The sequence below is a fragment of the Aythya ferina genome (assembly GCF_964211825.1).
Source record: "Aythya ferina genome assembly, chromosome: W".
Lineage (NCBI taxonomy): Eukaryota > Metazoa > Chordata > Aves > Anseriformes > Anatidae > Aythya > Aythya ferina.
In genome coordinates, this window is record NC_140313.1 from 18360848 (window position 1) to 18379321 (window position 18474).

Consider the following 18474-nt stretch of genomic DNA (forward strand, 5'->3'; position numbering starts at 1 on the left):
CTGCAGTGTACCACACACCAACGTACTGAAAGATGAGGGTGTACCGCCAAGCACTTCCCCGTGCAAGGGCTTACCATATACCAGATCACCCGACCCCCAAGGCAATACTTAATATTTCTTACCTTGGTCTGTGCACAGAGTTACCGGATCGATTCTTAAAAACCCGGAGTGCCTACCTTCTTCCTTTCCCCACTACTTCACGGATCCTGCCTCTTTAACCAGTCTCGGGCCCTCTGTCAGCTTTCCGCAGAACCGCCACCGTTGATGCACAGGACCGCTGAAATCAGCGGGGCATGCCTTCCTGCTGCTGCGGCGGTGGGGCTCCCCAGTAGGTGACTGGATCCCGGACGAGCCCCCAAATTGTGAGAAACACTCTGTAGCCAATAACTTAGGCTCAGGTGAGGATCTCAGTGAAGTAGTAATTTATTCGCGATTGCAATGGCGGGCGCCCCACAAGCAGGAGAGAGCGCATCTACTAGTTCCAAAACACAGTTTATATGTGCTTTTTGATGACATGATATAGTATAAACTCACTTTAGGATAGAATAAAGCTTGTGGTTTGATATTGTATAAACTTACTTTAGGATAGAATAGAACTTGTGACTAAAAGTTAGCAAGGACAAAGTAAACAACATCTTGTTATCTGTAGACCTTCTGTTACGTTTAAGCATTTTGTTATTTGAAAACACCCCATTATCCGTTAACACTCAGTCAGGCTGAGACTTGAGATAACTTGAGTCAACTGTCTGTTATGTCTTGTTAACTGAGACATCTTGTTATCCGCCGACCCTCAGTTAAACCGAAAGACAACTCAGCATTTTTACAGCCTGGAAAACAACTGATTAAGAAAGTGCATTACGAGGAAGACCTACGGCCTTCCTCCCAAAGACCACTGCCCACATCCTGGAGACCCTGGCCCACAATTCTTGGAAGGCTTTGCGCAAGCGCAAGGACTGATAAGCTGATTAGCATACGAAGCGAGGGTAGGCGGGGTTAGATAATGAATATGTATAGGTGCTAATTGAATATTCATTGTTTTGCTGTATAAATACGAGATAGTTTGTCACTTCAAACATGCACGATAGGCGGAAGGATCCCCCGTGCATCCAGCGCTGCAATAAAGAATATACCACTTAAGGAAATTCGGCTTTGATCTTTAAATCAGTTGCTCAGGCAACCTTATAACAAATGGCCTTTCTTCACTTCTGAGCCTCTTACTGTGATACCTCACTGTAATTCTTCACATGGAGTATTTTCAATGAGATTCCCCGCCCCCCCCCCAAAAAAAAAATTTTTTTTTTGAAAACATAAAAGCTTGTAATTGTAATCAGCTACCACTTTCATGATGCAAATATGACTTTAAAGGCAATTTTGTCTACAATGGAAAACAAGGATACAGAGACTGTATACTGAACACCCGTCAAAAAGGCAAAGAACACCAAATTAACCTCAGACAGACAGCTATTGCCATTCTTTTTTTTCACCAGGGACAATCAAGGAGGAAAAATTTGGTAAACTGTTCCTGATCCATCAGCTGTGTCCACAGAAAAGTCTAGATGAATGGACAGCTTCAGTTCATTCTCCATCAGATTATTTCCAGCTAGCCTTATAGATGCTAAGGAGTACTTCAAGCATTTACATTTCTGGATATTCAGTAGTTAGCTCTTCCACACCTGCTTGTAATGCAGCTATTATAAACTCCCGTGTGATATACTCTTTTGTGTGGAATATACAAGTTGGCACTCCAGGGAATTTCACCTTGATAACATAATTTATCAGCATCCACAATTATAATGATTTAAACTTCCCATTCCTCTTTACAGGGGAATTTCTACAGCTAAATGGTTTCAAAGAATTTATTTTATTTTTAGTTACTTTAAGAGAAGCATATGTATCTTGTTTGTATTAGTTTTGGGGAGCTTCCAAGAGAGCTGTCTGAATTTCCTGCATTTTCAGTGTTGCAGGAAGCACGGCTGAAAGGACGACAGACACCAGTAGAGTCAGATCATGCTCCAATTTATTGCCCGAATAGCCTAACTTTTATAGAGAACTTAACAGGGGTGGACAGTGTTTCACACAAGATTATTGGTCAAAAGCACTCAGACAAACAACTACAAGAAAACAACCCCACCTGCAAGAAAACAACCCCCTTGTGATTAGCAGTCACATAGACCTTGTCCTTGAAGCCAGCTACTGGTAACAATATTTTTCTGAATTCCTCAATTGGGCGATTGTGGTGCACCCTCAGTAAGTTTGCAGATGACACCAAGCTATGCGCGTGTGTCGATCTGCTTGAGGGTAGGAAAGCTCTGCAGGAGGATCTGGATAGGCTGCACCGATGGGCTGAGGTCAACTGCATGAAGTTTAACAAGGCCAAGTGCCGGGTCCTGCACCTGGGGCGCAATAACCCCAAGCAGAGCTACAGGCTGGGAGAGGAATGGTTGGAAAGCTGCCAGGCAGAGAAGGACCTGGGAGTGATGGTGGACAGTCGGCTGAATATGAGCCAGCAGTGTGCTCAGGTGGCCAAGAAGGCCAACGGCATCCTGGCTTGTATTAGGAACAGCGTGACCAGCAGGGCTAGGGAGGTGATCGTCCCCCTGTACTCAGCTCTGGTGAGGCCGCACCTCGAGTACTGTGTTCAGTTTTGGGCCCCTCGCTACAAGAAGGACATCGAGGTGCTTGAGCGGGTGCAGAGAAGGGCGACGAAGCTGGTGAGGGGCCTGGAGAACAAGTCCTACGAGGAGCGGCTGAGGGAGCTGGGCTTGTTCAGCCTGGAGAAGAGGAGGCTCAGGGGTGACCTTATTGCTCTTTACAGATACCTTAAAGGAGGCTGTAGAGAGGTGGGGGTTGGCCTGTTCTCCCACGTGCGTGGTGACAGGACGAGGGGGAATGGGCTTAAGTTGAGCCAGGGGAGTTTTAGGTTAGATGTTAGGAAGAACTTCTTTACAGAAAGGGTTGTGAGGCATTGGAACAGGCTGCCCAGGGAAGTGGTGGAGTCACCATCCCTGGAAGTCTTCAAAAGACGCTTAGATGTACAGCTTAGGGATATGGTTTAGTGGAGGGCTGTTAGCGTTAGGTTGGAGGTTGGACTCGATGACCTTGAGGTCTCTTCCAACCTAGAAAATTCTGTGATTCTGTGATTATCATCATTGTATTATTATTATTATTATTATTATTATTATTATTTTCCTGTCTTATTAAACTGTCTTCATCTCAACTCACGAGCTTCACTTTCCATTTCTCTCCCCCGTCCCAGAGAGGGAGGGGGGAGGGTGAGCGAACGGCTGCGTGGTGTTTAGCTGCCAGCCGGGTTAAACCACGACAGTCTTTTTGGCGCCCAACGTGGGGCTCGAAAGGTTGAGATAACGGCAGATCTGACCAGAGTGTGTTAAACTAAAATTGGTATAAGTATTAGACCTGCTTAATAGTCACTTGTCATAATGCTGATTGCTTTAATCTCAACTGTGCTGCGCCTGTTTTCCAAATTGAGTATTATAGCACGTTATTTTCCGTATGTGCTCTCTGTCATGTTGTTTATCCTCTCCGGGCCCTGGTTTCAGACCGTTATGGTACTGTGTGTTGTATCAGTGGCTTATGAGATGATGAAATATCTGGCCATGACTCTAACCTGGTATTTGTACTCAGTAACATCTTCGATTCTATACTTTGGAAACTGTATTTTGGAAACTATTAGCAATTGTATCTGTTGCCTTTTTCCATTAGGGAGTCAATCTGTGGAGGGGAAAGGGGAAGATAATTTTTCTTACTTAATCACTCTCCCTTTCTCCTTCACCACCCCTGTACCCTCCTTGATCACTCTCCCTTCCTCCTTCACCACCCTCTTATCCTCCGAGTTTATTACAATAGCTCTCCAAGATATTGAATATCCTTGGGATACTCAGACCAGCATAGTCCTGTTGTTCTGCCTCCTGAATGCACTTCAAGTTCTGCTTAAAGTTAAACAACTACTTAGGAAGCTCATCCGGAGATCTGCCCGGAGGCAGTATAGTTGCGGGTGGCAGGGAGTATGGGTGGATATGGGCAGGCATCTAGAGCAGTTGGCACCCCCAGTGTGTTGGAAATTCACCCCTGAACAATGGCAAAATCCTCAAAAACTGGCAGAATGCTTGAAAAAAAGGTGTAATGATTCTGGCAGTTCCAAAGTAACACAAATCATTGTAACGTGCTGGGGCCTGGCTCATGCCTATCGAGCTGCCATTGATACTGCTGTTAACTTACTGACAGACCCTGCGGCCACTCCAAACCCTGTGACAGATCCAACGGCCACTGTGACCCCTACGGTGGATTCTGCAGCCGCTCCAGTCCCAGCTCCTGCAGCCGCTCCAGTCCCAGCTCCTGCAGCCGCTCCAGTCCCAGCTCCTGCAGCCGCTCCAGTCCCAGCTCCTGCAGCCGCTCCAGTCCCAGCTCCTGCAGCCGCTCCAGCTCCAGCTCCTGCAGCCGCTCCAGTCCCAGCTCCTGCAGCCGCTCCAGTCCCAGCTCCTGAAGCTGCTCCAGCTCCAGCTCCTGCAGCCGCTCCAGTCCCAGCTCCTGCAGCCGCTCCAGTCCCAGCTCCTGCAGCCGCTCCAGTCCCAGCTCCTGCAGCCGCTCCAGCTCCAGCTCCTGCAACTGCTCCAGTCCCAGCTCCTGAAGCTGCTCCAGCTCCAGCTCCTGCAGCTGCTCCAGTCCCAGTTCCTGCAGTCGCTCCAGCTCCAGCTCCTGCAGCTGCTCCAGTCCCAGCTCCTGCAGCCGCTCCAGTCCCAGCTCCTGAAGCCGCTCCAGCTCCAGCTCCTGAAGCCGCTCCAGCTCCAGCTCCTACTGCTGCTCCAGTCCCAGCTCCTGCAACTGCTCCAGCTCCAACTCCAGCTCCTGTAGCCGCTCCAGCTCCTGTGGCCGTGTCAGAGAAACGAGCTGTAGCAGTGCAAGTTGACCCTGCAGAGGGCATTCCAACCCCTGTGGCAGACCCTGTAACAAAGTCAGAGAAACGAGCAGTAGCAGTGCAAGCTGCCCCTGTAGAGAAGGTGAAAATATGGTATAGAAATTCAAGTCGTTTAGAACGCAGAGAGTCTTCTGCCAATCCAGGTAAGGCTTCTGCCAAAACTAAGTATAGAGATGACGAAGATGATGACGACGCTGGGCCGTCAAGGATTCAGGAGGAGGAAGATGAGGATGCCGAAAGAGCAACAGTAACTACCCGAAGCCTAAACGAGCGCGAGCTACGAGATGTGCGAAAAGATTTTGGTCGCTGTATAGGTGAGCAGCTTGTCACCTGGCTGCTCCGGTGCTGGGACTCTGGAGCCAATTGTGTGGAATTAGACGGCAGGGAAGCCAAGCGGCTGGGATCCCTTGCTCGAGACGCCGGCATTGACAAAGCAATTGCAGATGGAGCACGACCCACCAGCCTCTGGAGGCGTCTCCTCTCAGCTGTGAGGGAAAGGTATCCCTTCAAGGAAGATATTTTATGTCTACCAGGCAAGTGGACCACTATGGAGAAGGGAATCCAGTACCTGAGGGAATTAGCCGTACGGGAAGTGATTTATGAGGATCCAGACCTCAAACAAACATCCACAGATCCAGATGAAGTCAAGTGTACACGACCCATGTGGCGGAAGTTTGTACGGAGTGCACCATCATCATATGCCAGCTCATTGGCAATAATGGCCTGGAAAGAGGATGAGGAACCCACAGTGGGTGAAGCGGCTAAACAACTCCGGCAGTACGAAGAAAGTCTCTCCTCTTCCTTACAGGCCTGCGTCTCAGCTGTGGAGAAACTTTCTGAAAAGGTTCACCAACTTGAAGAGAATCTATTGTCCTCCCCACCTGAACCAACCAGTGCCCACCGACCAAAGGAGAACACTTGGGAGAAACTTTCTGAAAAGGTTCACCAACTTGAAGAGAGATTATTCTCCTTCGCACCTGTACAAAGCAGTGTCTCAGCTGTCAGGGGTAGGCGTTCACCCACACAAGGAAGACGATATGGTGGGTACTCACCCCGTGCCACCCTGTGGTTTTACTTACGAGACCATGGAGAGGACATGAGAAAGTGGGATGGAAAATCTACCGCGACCCTAGAGGCACGGGTACGTGAGTTGCAAAAGAAAACAATCAGGAAAAAGGGATTCTCCGAAAAGTTTGCTGCTCCAACTTCCAGCAGACAGTCCTTCAAACACAGAAACGAGGAAGATTCTGACCAGGATTAGGGGGGCCCTGCCTCCAGCCAGGGGGAGGAAAGGGACAATCGAGTTTATTGGACTGTGTGGATTCGATGGCCTGGCACATCACGCGCACAGAAGTATAAGGCTTTAGTAGACACCGGTGCACAATGTACTATAATGCCATCGAGCTATAAAGGACCAGAGCCCATCTATATTTGTGGAGTGACAGGGGGATCTCAGCAGTTGACTGTATTGGAGGCTGAAGTGAGTCTGACTGGGAATGAGTGGGAAAAGCACCGCATTGTGACTGGTCCGGATGCTCCATGTATCCTTGGCATAGACTATCTTAGAAGAGGATACTGCAAGGACCCAAAAGGGTTCCGGTGGGCTTTTGGTATTGCTGCCTTAGAGACAGAGGGCATTAAACAATTATCTACCTTGCCTGGTCTCTCAGAGGACCCCTCTGTTGTGGGGTTGCTGAGGGTCGAAGAACAGCAAGTGCCAATTGCTACCACAACTGTGCACCGGCAGCAATATCGCACCAACCGAGACTCCCTGATTCCCATCCATAAGCTAATTCGTCAATTGGAGAGCCAAGGAGTGATCAGCAAGACTCATTCACCTTTCAATAGTCCCATATGGCCAGTGCGAAAGTCTAATGGCGAGTGGAGACTAACAGTGGACTATCGCGGCCTGAACGAAGTCACGCCACCACTGAGTGCTGCAGTGCCGGACATGCTGGAACTTCAGTATGAACTTGAATCGAAGGCAGCCAAGTGGTACGCCACAATTGATATCGCTAATGCATTTTTCTCCATCCCTCTAGCAGCAGAGTGCAGGCCACAATTTGCCTTCACTTGGAGGGGAGTCCAATATACTTGGAATAGGCTGCCCCAGGGGTGGAAACACAGCCCTACCATTTGCCATGGAGTGATCCAGTCTGCGCTAGAGCAGGGGGAAGCTCCTGAACACCTGCAGTACATCGATGACATTATTGTGTGGGGTGACACAGCAGAGGAAGTTTTCGAGAAAGGGAAGAAAATAGTCCAAATCCTTCTGAAAGCCGGTTTTGCCATAAAACAAAATAAAGTCAAAGGACCTGCACGGGAGATCCAGTTTTTAGGAATAAAATGGCAAGATGGACGTCGTCAAATCCCAATGGATGTGATCAACAAAATAACAGCTATGTCTCCACCAACTAACAAAAAAGAAACACAGACTTTCCTAGGTGTTGTGGGGTTTTGGAGAATGCACATCCCAAATTACAGTCTGATTGTAAACCCACTCTACCAAGTAACTCGTAAGAAGAATGAGTTTGAATGGGGCCCTGAACAACGACAAGCCTTTGAACAAATCAAGCAGGAAATAGTCCATGCAGTAGCCCTTGGGCCAGTTCGAACAGGACCAGATGTAAAGAATGTGCTCTACACTGCAGCCGGGGAGAACGGCCCCACCTGGAGCCTCTGGCAGAAAGAACCTGGGGAAACTCGAGGTCGGCCTCTGGGGTTTTGGAGTCGGGGATACAGAGGATCTGAGGCCCGCTATACTCCAACTGAAAAGGAGATATTGGCAGCATATGAAGGAGTTCGATCTGCTTCGGAGGTGGTCGGTACTGAAGCGCAGCTCCTCCTAGCACCCCGATTACCGGTACTAGGCTGGATGTTCAAGGGAAGGGTCCCCTCTACGCATCATGCAACTGATGCTACATGGAGCAAGTGGGTTGCACTGATTACTCAGCGGGCTCGAATAGGAAACCCCAGTCGCCCAGGAATATTGGAAGTGATCATGGACTGGCCAGAAGGCAAATACTTTGGGATATCATCAGAGGAGGAGGTGGGTCGTGCTGAAGAAGCCCCACTGTACAACCAGTTGCCAGAGAATGAAAAGAAATATGCCCTGTTCACTGATGGGTCCTGTCGTATTGTGGGGAAGCATCGGAGATGGAAGGCTGCTGTATGGAGTCCTACGCGACGAGTTGCAGAAGCTGCTGAGGGAGAAGGTGAATCGAGTCAGTTTGCAGAAGTGAAAGCCATTCAGCTGGCTTTAGACATTGCTGAACGAGAAAAATGGCCAGTTCTCTATCTCTACACCGATTCATGGATGGTAGCAAATGCCCTGTGGGGATGGTTACAGCAATGGAAGCAAAACAACTGGCAGCGTAGGGGCAAACCTATCTGGGCTGCTGCATTGTGGCAAGATATTGCTGCTCGGGTAGAGAACCTGGCTGTGAAAGTACGCCACGTAGATGCTCATGTGCCCAAGAATCGGGCTACTGAAGAACATCAAAACAACCAGCAGGTGGATCAGGCTGCTAAGATTGAAGTAGCTCAGGTGGACCTGGATTGGCAGCATAAAGGTGAATTATTTATAGCCCGATGGGCCCATGACACCTCAGGCCATCAAGGTAGAGATGCAACATACAGATGGGCTCGTGATCGAGGGGTGGACTTGACCATGGACGCTATAGCACAGGTTATTCATGACTGTGAAACATGTGCTGCAATCAAGCAAGCCAAACGGTCAAAGCCTCTTTGGTATGGAGGACGATGGCTGAAATATAAATATGGAGAGGCCTGGCAGATTGATTACATCACACTCCCTCAAACTCGCAATGGCAAGCGCCACGTACTTACAATGGTGGAAGCAACCACCGGATGGCTGGAAACATATCCTGTGCCTCATGCTACCGCCCGGAACACCATCCTGGGCCTTGAAAAGCAAGTCCTATGGCGACATGGCACCCCAGAAAGAATAGAATCAGACAATGGGACTCACTTCCGAAACAACCTTATAGACACTTGGGCCAAAGAACATGGTATTGAATGGGTGTATCACATCCCCTATCATGCACCAGCCTCCGGGAAAGTTGAACGATACAATGGCCTGTTAAAGACTACCTTGAAAGCAATGGGCGCTGGGACGTTCAAAAACTGGGATACGCATTTGGCAAAGGCCACCTGGTTAGTCAATACTAGGGGATCTACCAACCGAGCTGGACCTGCCCAATCAAACCTGTTACGTACTGTAGATGGGGATAAAGTTCCTGTAGTGCATGTAAAAAATATGCTGGGTAAAACAGTCTGGGCTACTCCTGCCTCAGGAAAAGGCAAACCTATTTGTGGAATTGTTTTCGCTCAGGGACCTGGATATACTTGGTGGGTGATGCAAAAGAACGGAGAGGTCCGGTGTGTACCTCAAGGAGATTTAATACTGGGTGAGAATAGCCCATGAACTGAATTGCACCATGTTAAATAGTATATTATACTGTATGTTATCACTACCATGATTACTATAGGTGACTAATTAGAATGTATGGAAAAGAGTGTAACCTGAGCATGACATAAATGGTATGGAATAAGGGGTGGATAGATGTCCTGGTTTCAGTTAGCACAGAATTAATTTTCTTCCTAGTAGCTGGTGGAATGCTGTGTTTTGGCTTAGAATGAGAAGAGTGCTGATAACACCCCGATGCTTTAATTGTTGCAGAGCAGTGCTTATACTAAGCCAAGGACATCTCAGCCTTTGCTCTGTCCTGCCAACGGGCAGGCTGGGGGGGTGCAGTAAGAGCTGGGAGGGGACAGACCCAGGACAGGTGACCCAAACTAGCCAAAGGGGTATTCCATACCATCTGACGTCATGCTAAACAATATATAGGGGTGGCTAGCCGGGGGGGAGGGGGCCGGACTGCTCGGGGTTAAGCTGGGCATCGGTCAGCGGGTGGTGAGCAATTGCATTGTGCATCACTTGTTTGTACATATTATTAGTAGTAGTACTATTATCATCATTGTATTATTATTATTATTATTATTATTATTATTTTCCTGTCTTATTAAACTGTCTTCATCTCAACTCACGAGCTTCACTTTCCATTTCTCTCCCCCGTCCCAGAGAGGGAGGGGGGAGGGTGAGTGAACGGCTGCGTGGTGTTTAGCTGCCAGCCGGGTTAAACCACGACAAACAGCTACAAGAAAACAACCCCACCTGCAAGAAAACAACCCCCTTGTGATTAGCATTCACATAGACCTTGTCCTTGAGGCCAGCTACTGGTAACAATATTTTCCTGAATTCCTCAGTTGGGCGATGTGGGAACACTGTCATGGGAACTTCTCATAGTTGCCCTGGTAGCTTGGTTTGCTCAGCTACAGCAAGCCATGGGATTTTTGCTGTTTCAAGAAATCCCTCAACATTTTCAGCAGAAAATAAAACCTTCAACAAAATAAACTTGCTTTGCCAAAAGAGTGGAAGCATGGAGGGGAGAGATGGAAGTGCATAAGAAAGCTGGCCTTACGTTCATCATACAAATGAATTCAAAGCCAATTGTTAAGTGACAGAAATCTTATATTTGTCTATTTATTTTACTGGCAGGTATACAGCACAATACTCTGTCTGTTGTCTGTCAACCCCAGATAACTTTTGGCCATAATGTTAACTTGTGGGAAAGTAGATATTAAGTGAAAAATTGCAGGGCTTATATGGAATAAAACCTCAAAAACTAACCCAGTCAACTGTGATTACTGCTTAAAACTGGAGGTAGGGCTGTCATAGAATCATAGAATGGCCTGGATTGAAAAGGACCTTAAAGATCATCTAGTTTCAACCCCCCTACTCTGGGCAGGGTTGCCAACCACTAGGGCAGGCTGCCCAGAGCCTGGCCTTGAATGCCTCCAGGGATGGGGCATCCACAACCTCTCTGGGCAACCTGTTCCAGTGCCTCACCACCCTCTGAGTGAAAAACTTTCTCCTAATTTCTAACCTAAATCTCCCTTGTCTTAGTGTAAAACTATTCCCCCTTGTCCTATCACTATCAACACATGTAAACAGGCGTTTCCCCTCCTGTTTATACGCTCCCTTCAAGTACTGGAAGGCTGCAATGAGGTCTTCAAACAAGCCCAGTTCCCTCAACCTTTCTGCATAGGAGAGGTGCTCCAGCCCTCTGATCATCTTAGTGGCCCTCCTCTGGACCTGTTCCAAGAGCTCCACATCCTTCTTGTGCTGGGGGCCCCAGGCCTGCACGTAGTATTCCAGGTGGGGTCTCACAAGAGCAGAGTAGAGGGGGACAATCACCTCCCTCTCCCTGCTGGCCACCTCTTTTTTAAGGCAGCCCAGGACATAGTTGGCCTTCGGGGCTGCAAGCGTGCACTACCGTCTCATGTCCAGCTTCTCGTCCAGCAGGACCCCCAAGTCCTTCTCTGCAGGGCTGCTCTTAAGTTCTTCTCCTCCCAGTCTATATAAATACCTGGGATTGCCCCAGCCCAAGTGCAACACCTTGCCCTTGGCCTTGTTGAACCTCATTAAGTTTTCATGGGCCCACTTCTCCAGCCTATCCAGGTCCCTCTGGCTGGCATCCCTTCCCTCTATTGTATCAACTGCACCGCTCAATTTGGTGTCATCTGTAAACTTGCTGAGGGTGCACTTGATTCTGTCATCTATGTCGTTGATAAAGATGTTGGAGAGTACCAGACCCAAGACCGACCCCTGAGGGTTGGACACTTGTGACCAGCCTCCACCCAGATATAGAACTGTTGACCACAACCCTTTGGCTGCAACCAGCCAACCAATTCTTTATCCTTTATTCTGTCACACTAGGAGCAAAGTTTTTTGCCAGACACTTCACTAAATAAGCTTACCATCCTGACACTATCACTACCTTCCTGAATAACTGAGAAAGCTAAAAGAGCATATTTGCAGCACTCTCTCACCATTTTGTCAAGCCAGCCCATGTGTAACCTGGTAATGCAATGTTTCCCAAATACATGCTTTCACCCCATGTCAATTCAAGATGCCAGGACAGCCTGCAACAAGGCTACACTGGAGGCAATGCTATGGTGGTGTATCCTGTGCCAGCTAAGCCAGTGAGCAGCCTGCTCCAAGGAAAAACAGAGAGAAGGACACCTGCCAAGGTAAAAAGTCCAACCACTTCAATACTCTGAAGACCTGTTTGCCACAGGGTTTGACTTCAATACCCGTGGACCAAGAAAATATTAAGTTGTTTCTGAGGACAAGCATATATCTCAGAATCACAGAATCACAGAATTTCTAGGTTGGAAGAGACCTCAAGATCATCGAGTCCAACCTCTGACCTAACGCTAACAATCCCCACTAAACCATATCCCTAAGCTCTACATCTAAATGTCTTTTAAAGACTTCCAGGGATGGTGACTCCACCACTTCCCTGGGCAGCCTGTTCCAATGTCTAACAACCCTTTCGGTAAAGAAGTTCTTCCTAACATCTAACCTAAAACTCCCCTGGCGCAACTTAAGCCCATTCCCCCTCGTCCTGTCACCAGGCACGTGGGAGAACAGACCAACCCCCACCTCGCTACAGCCTCCTTTAAGGTACCTGTAGAGAGCAATAAGGTCACCCCTGAGCCTCCTTTTCTCCAGGCTGAACAAGCCCAGCTCCCTCAGCCGCTCCTCGTAGGACTTGTTCTCCAGGCCCCTCACCAGCTTTGTCGCCCTTCTCTGGACCCGCTCAAGCACCTCGATGTCCTTCTTGTAGCGAGGGGCCCAAAACTGAACACAGTACTCGAGGTGCGGCCTCACCAGAGCCGAGTACAGGGGGACGATCACTTCCCTAGCCCTGTGTAGTGGGTTTACGTGGCAAGGTTTTGGTAGCAGGGAGCCATAGGGGTGGTTTCTGTGAGAAAGATCTAGAAGCTGCCCCATGTTTGGGAAGGGCCCCATTGTTTTCCAGATCCGAGCCAATAAGCGATGTTGTTTTGCGCCTCTGTGAGAGCATATTTAAGACAGGGAAAAAACGCTGCGCCACACAGCAGCCGGGAGAGTCAAGGGAGTGAGAGAACAGCCTTGCACCAAGGTCAGTGTAGAAGGAGGGGGAGAGGTGCTCCAGGCGCCGGAGCAGAAGTCCCCTGCGGCCTGTGGTGAGGACCATGGTGAAGCAGGATGTCCCCCTGCAGCCCATGGAGTACCACGGTGGAGCAGGGTTCCACGCTGCAGCCCGTGGAGGAGACCACGGTGGAGCAGGTGGCCGTGCACCGACGGAGGCTGTCGCCTGTGGAAGACCCCTGCCGGAGCAGATTCTGGGCTGGACCTGTAGCCCGTGGAGAGGAGACCACGCAGGAGCAGGTGATCTGGCAGGAGCTGCTGCCCGTAGGGGAGCCAGGTTGGAGCAGTTTTCTCCTGAGGGATGGACCCCGTGGTACGGACCCATATCTGGAGCAGTTCTGGAAGAGCTGCTGCCTGTGGGAAGCCCACGCCGGATCAGTTCATCAAGGACTGCATCCCGTGGGTGGGACCCCACAGCACAGGGGACGAGAGTGACCGAGAAGGAGCGGCAGAGAAGAAGTGCTGTAGACTGACCATAACCCCCATTCCCCGTTCCCCTGCGCCGCTCGGGGGGAGGAGGTGGAAGAGGGTGGATGGGGGGGGAAGGTGCTTTTGTTTTTTTTTCCTTTGTTTTCTCACTTCTCTCGCTTGTTAGTTGTAGGCAATAAATCTTACTATCTCCTTATGCCGAGTCTGTTTTGCCCGTTACAATAATTATTGCGTGATTTTCTCGTCCTTATCTCAATCCTTGAGTCCTTTTGACATATTTTCTCCCCATTCCTCTTTGAGGAGGGGGAGTGAGAGAGCGGCTGTGGTGGAGCTCGGCTGCCCACTCGAGCGGAACCATGACACCCTGCTGGTCACACTGTTTCTGATACAAGCCAGGATGCTGTTGGCCTTCTTGGCCACCTGAGCACACTGCTGGCTCATATTCAGCTGACTATCAACCATCACTCCCAGGTCCTTCTCTGCCTGGCAGCTCTCCATCCACTCATCTCCCAGCCTGTAGCTCTGCTTGGGGTTGTTGTGCCCCAGGTGCAGGACCCGGCACTTGGCCTTGTTGAACTTCATGCAGTTGACCTCAGCCCATTGGTCCAGCCTATCCAGATCCTCCTGCAGAGCCTTCCTACCCTCAAGCAGATCGACACACGCGCATAGCTTGGTGTCATCTGCAAACTTACTGAGGGTGCACTCAATGCCCTCGTCCAGATCATCGATGAAGATATTAAAGAGGACCCGCCCCAGCACTGAGCCCTGGGGAAAGCCACTAGTGACTGGCCTCCAACTGGACTTGACTCCATTTACCACGACTCTTTGGGCCCGGCTATCCAGCCAGTTTCTAACCATCTGAGCAAAGGTGCAATTCTTTTATTATCGTGCAACTTCATGGTACTGTGTTTATTATCTGGCCAGCCTATAGCTATGCCATGACTCATCTCCTGGCCACTTCTTCACCTTCACCTCTTCTTCCATCCATGCATTTGCTATCTTTCAAATTCCAGTCCTAAAACACTTCATGTTGAAATACTTTAACGTATTCCTACCCTCCTATGAAGTCAGGTTCCCAAATCAATCAGAAGTTTCTAGACACTGGCCTAAAATCCCGTAGCGTTTCAGTGGTTCTTGGTGATGCTTCATATACTGACTGCACTGTGCACATGCTCCTTGTTTACTGAGGATTTTACAATTGGAAAGTATTTGCTTTAATTCTTGTACTGCATATCATTGCGTGAAACTAATAGTGGCATAGGATGTTACTCTGCTGAAACTGTGCCAGTTAAGTGCTTCACTGAACAAACAGTGAAGTACATTCACTGCTCATTGAGAGCATTTATTCTGGCAGTATGGCAAAGCTTCAGGAGGAGGGACAGCTGGTAACACCACGTGCCAAACCTACAGCTGGCATTTCATCCCAGCCCAGCTTTGGATTCCAAACTCCATTTTTGGGAACCTCCCCTTTAATTCAAGTGCTGAATTCTACGTGCACAAATCTCCTTACCCAGTAATTTCCAATGCTAAAATAACAAATCAAACATATGGATCAAACAAAACTACTTTCACTCCAGATTGCTTAGCAAAAGACTATGGAAGGCATTTAGTCAAGGTCAAGCTTCAGAGCTTCACTAGCACAGTGAGAAGCTCCAGCACGAGGGGATCCACCACAGCACCCAAAATAGCTGACAGTCAAGGGGCTCTGACAGGGCCCCTGACACTGCCCATGCAAAAACACAGTTATTCCAAACCACGTGCAACAAAAAGCAAACAGCATTTAGTAGAACTAAACCCGGTCTTTTTGTTACATACCACAAAACATTGAAGGCGACTGTTTTCAGGAAAGATGTTAATGACAATGTTTGTACCAAAAAAAATATTAATGTTAAAACTGTGAATCTGTATTGTTCTCAAATCATGCCTGAAATAATAATAAAGATTTCTTTCTATTGAAAGGAAACATATTCCCTACAAATTATCTGTTTCTCCTTAAAACTAAGAAGGATTCCCTAGAGGTATGTGAAGATTTTGTTTAGTTAGACTGGTAGAACAGAAAAGGACAAGATCCACATGAAACCCTACCTCCACCATACAAAGCTAAGTAGATCATCATGATAAGAGGTTTTAATTAACAGAACCTGTTTATCTTGAGTAGAGTTCACGTACTTTAAAGATGTTACTCAGGTGAAAAAAGTTTCTGATTTCAGCACTCCACATACATCTCTTTTAATACAGTGAGAAGAATCTAGAAGCTGCCCCATGTTAGGTAAGGGCCCCACTGCTGACCAGAGCCGAGCCAATAAGTGATGTTGTTTGTGCCTCTGTGAGAGCATATTTAAGAAAGGGAAAAAAACAAAACAAAACAAAACACAATTGCTGCTACACAGCAGCTGGGAGAGAGAGAGGAATGAGAAACAGCCTTGCAGGCACCAAGGTGTACTGGTTTCAGTTAGGATAGAGTTAATTTTCCTCCTAGTAGCTGGTAGAATGCTATGTTTTGGCTTAGGATGAGAAGAGTGCTGATAACACCCTGATGTTTTTATTGTTGCAGAGCAGTGCTTACACCAAGCCAAGGACATCTCAGCTTCTAGCTCTGTCCTTCCAACGGGCAGGCTTGGGGTGCAGCAGGAGCTGGGAGGGGACAGACCCAGGACAGCTGACCCAAACTAGCCAAAGGAGGTATTCCATCCCATCTGACGTCATGCTAAACAATATATAGGGGTGGCTAGCCAGGGGAGGGGGGGCCAGCTGCTCGGGGATAGGCTGGGCATCGGTCAGCGGGTGGTGAGCAATTGCATTGTGCATCACTTGTTTCGTACACATTATTAGTAGTAGTACTATTATCATTATTATTATTATTGTTATTATTATTATTATTTTCCTGTCTTAATAAACTGTCTTTATCTCAACTCACGGGATTCACTTTCCCATTTCTCACCCCCATCCCAGAGAGGGAGGGGAGAGGGTGAGCGAACGGCTGTGTGGTGTTTAGCTGCCGGCCGGGTTAAACCACAAGACAAGGTCAGTGAAGAAGGAGGAGGAGAGGTGCTCCAGGCATCAGAGCAGAAGTCCCCTGCGGCCTGTGGTGAGGCCCATGGTGAAGCAGGCTGTCCCCCTGCAGCCCATGGAATACCACGGTGGAGCAGGGTTCCGCGCTGCAGCCTGTGGAGGAAACCATGCAGGAGCAGGTGACCTGGCAGGAGCTGCTGCCCGTGGGGGACTCAGCTTGGAGCAGTATGCTCTTGATGTATGAACCCCATATGGACCCATATCTGGAGCAGTTCTTGAAGAGCTGCTGTCTGTGGGAAGCCCACACAAGATCAGTTGAGGAAGGACTGCATCCCATGGGAGGGACCCCACGTTGGAGCAGGGGACGAGAGTGACTGAGAAGGAGTGGTGGAGACAAAGTGACTTAGACTGACCACAACCCCCTTTCCCCTGCGTTGCTTGGGGGGAGGAGGTGGAAGAAGGTGGATGGTGGAAGATATTTTTGGTTTCTTTCCTTTGTTTCTCCCTTCTCTAGCTTGTTAGTAATAGGTAATAAATCTTACTATCTCCCTACTCTGAGTCTGTTTTGCTCATTATGATAATTGTTGAGCGATCTCCCTGTCCTTATCTCAAACCTCGAGCTCTGTGTCGTATTTTCTCCCCCTTCCTCTTTGAGGAGGGGGAGTGAGAGAGGGGCCGTGGTGGGACTCGGCTGTCCACCTGAGTAAAACCACTACAACAGTCTGAAAGGGTTTGAACAGATTTCCTTCTGTGTCCATTTCATTCACTTTATAAGGCTGCACATTTAAAAAAAGAATTACTGAGATGTTTATAACATATGGAAACATACTTCTGTTTTTTAAGCATTACATTTTTCAATCAAAACCTTACTTGAGGAACACTAAAAGTTTGTTTTACTACATTGTTGAAATACATAGAAGTTACAAAAATAAATTGTACTCTTTCCAAAAATGCTCCGCTTTGGAGAGCTATTGCATTGAATTTTTGTTTGTCTATGGATGTTTGACAAAGCCCAACCACACTGAACCATGGACTTCTGAAAACCTCTGAACAAACCTGCTCATGTAAAGGACTGGGAGATGCACACAATACTGGTGGATGCAGTTAGGCTTTCCTGGAATTGATGAGGCCATCCACAGGCCTATTCCAAACATATTTTGATTTACTTTTTGGCAGAAAACCATCTGAAGACCATAATAACAAATAAAGATGCTTCTGAAGATCGGTGCTGCTACTTTTTCATCCAAGCACTTCAAAATTCTTCATCAATCTGAACTGAGCAAATGCTGTCTTACAAGGTAGTAGTAAACAGCATTTATAAAAGACTCATGAAGTCTCTCTCTTAATGGTGATATATTGTACCTACAGCTAATGCTGTGTCACACTTCAGGCCGTTCTAAAATCACTGTATACGTCAGGATTCTAGTTCTCCCAAACACAACACAAGTAGCTGCACAGTAGAAAATCAGTGCACAAAATTCTACTGTTTAAGCTGGGGAGGTGTGAAGGACCCCTGAGACAGTGCTCGTCCTTTTCTAAAACAAATTCTAGCAACTTCTTTTCTAGCAACTTCTTTAGCTACAATCACCCTCTACTTTATGAACACTTATGTAAGTGGTCTTATCCAAAAATGTCTTCTGAGTACAAACATGCAAACTAATGCTATCAGTTACACCCTTTACTGCAAAATAATGACAATGCCCTAGAACTATATAAATAGAGAAGGGAAATAACAGAAAAAGGTCTTGATGTTCGGCCTTCTTCAAATGTGTGCAATGACTAAAACAACCAGCTTTTAAAAGACCTCAGTAGCTGCTTGTTTTCCTAGTGTTGGAAGTTCTTCCAATTTGTCAAATTCTGTTCTCTCGTCTCATAGATCTGAAGAATGAACGATTTTTAATCTGATGATCATAAGATGCTGCTGCAACACTAAATATTTTAAAATCAATACAGATAATTCATCCTCTGAAATTCTAAACACCCAGGAAAATAAGTGAAATAACACTTAATGCATTCTATGTATGCAACACAAATA

At 47.8% G+C, this 18474-nt stretch overlaps 1 protein-coding gene and 1 long non-coding RNA gene across 2 annotated transcripts in view; both read right to left on the reverse strand.

The window, feature by feature from the left end:
* The window catches only part of LOC311426270 (uncharacterized protein), a 448189-nt gene that overhangs the window by 402382 nt on the left and 27333 nt on the right, over positions 1-18474 (reverse strand). The window lies entirely within an intron of this gene.
* Positions 2001-10304, reverse strand: LOC311426541. The gene is made up of 2 exons (XR_014686806.1): positions 10176-10304; positions 2001-2173 (listed from the first exon to the last, which is right to left on the reverse strand). It is a non-coding gene; the product is annotated as an uncharacterized lncRNA (long non-coding RNA).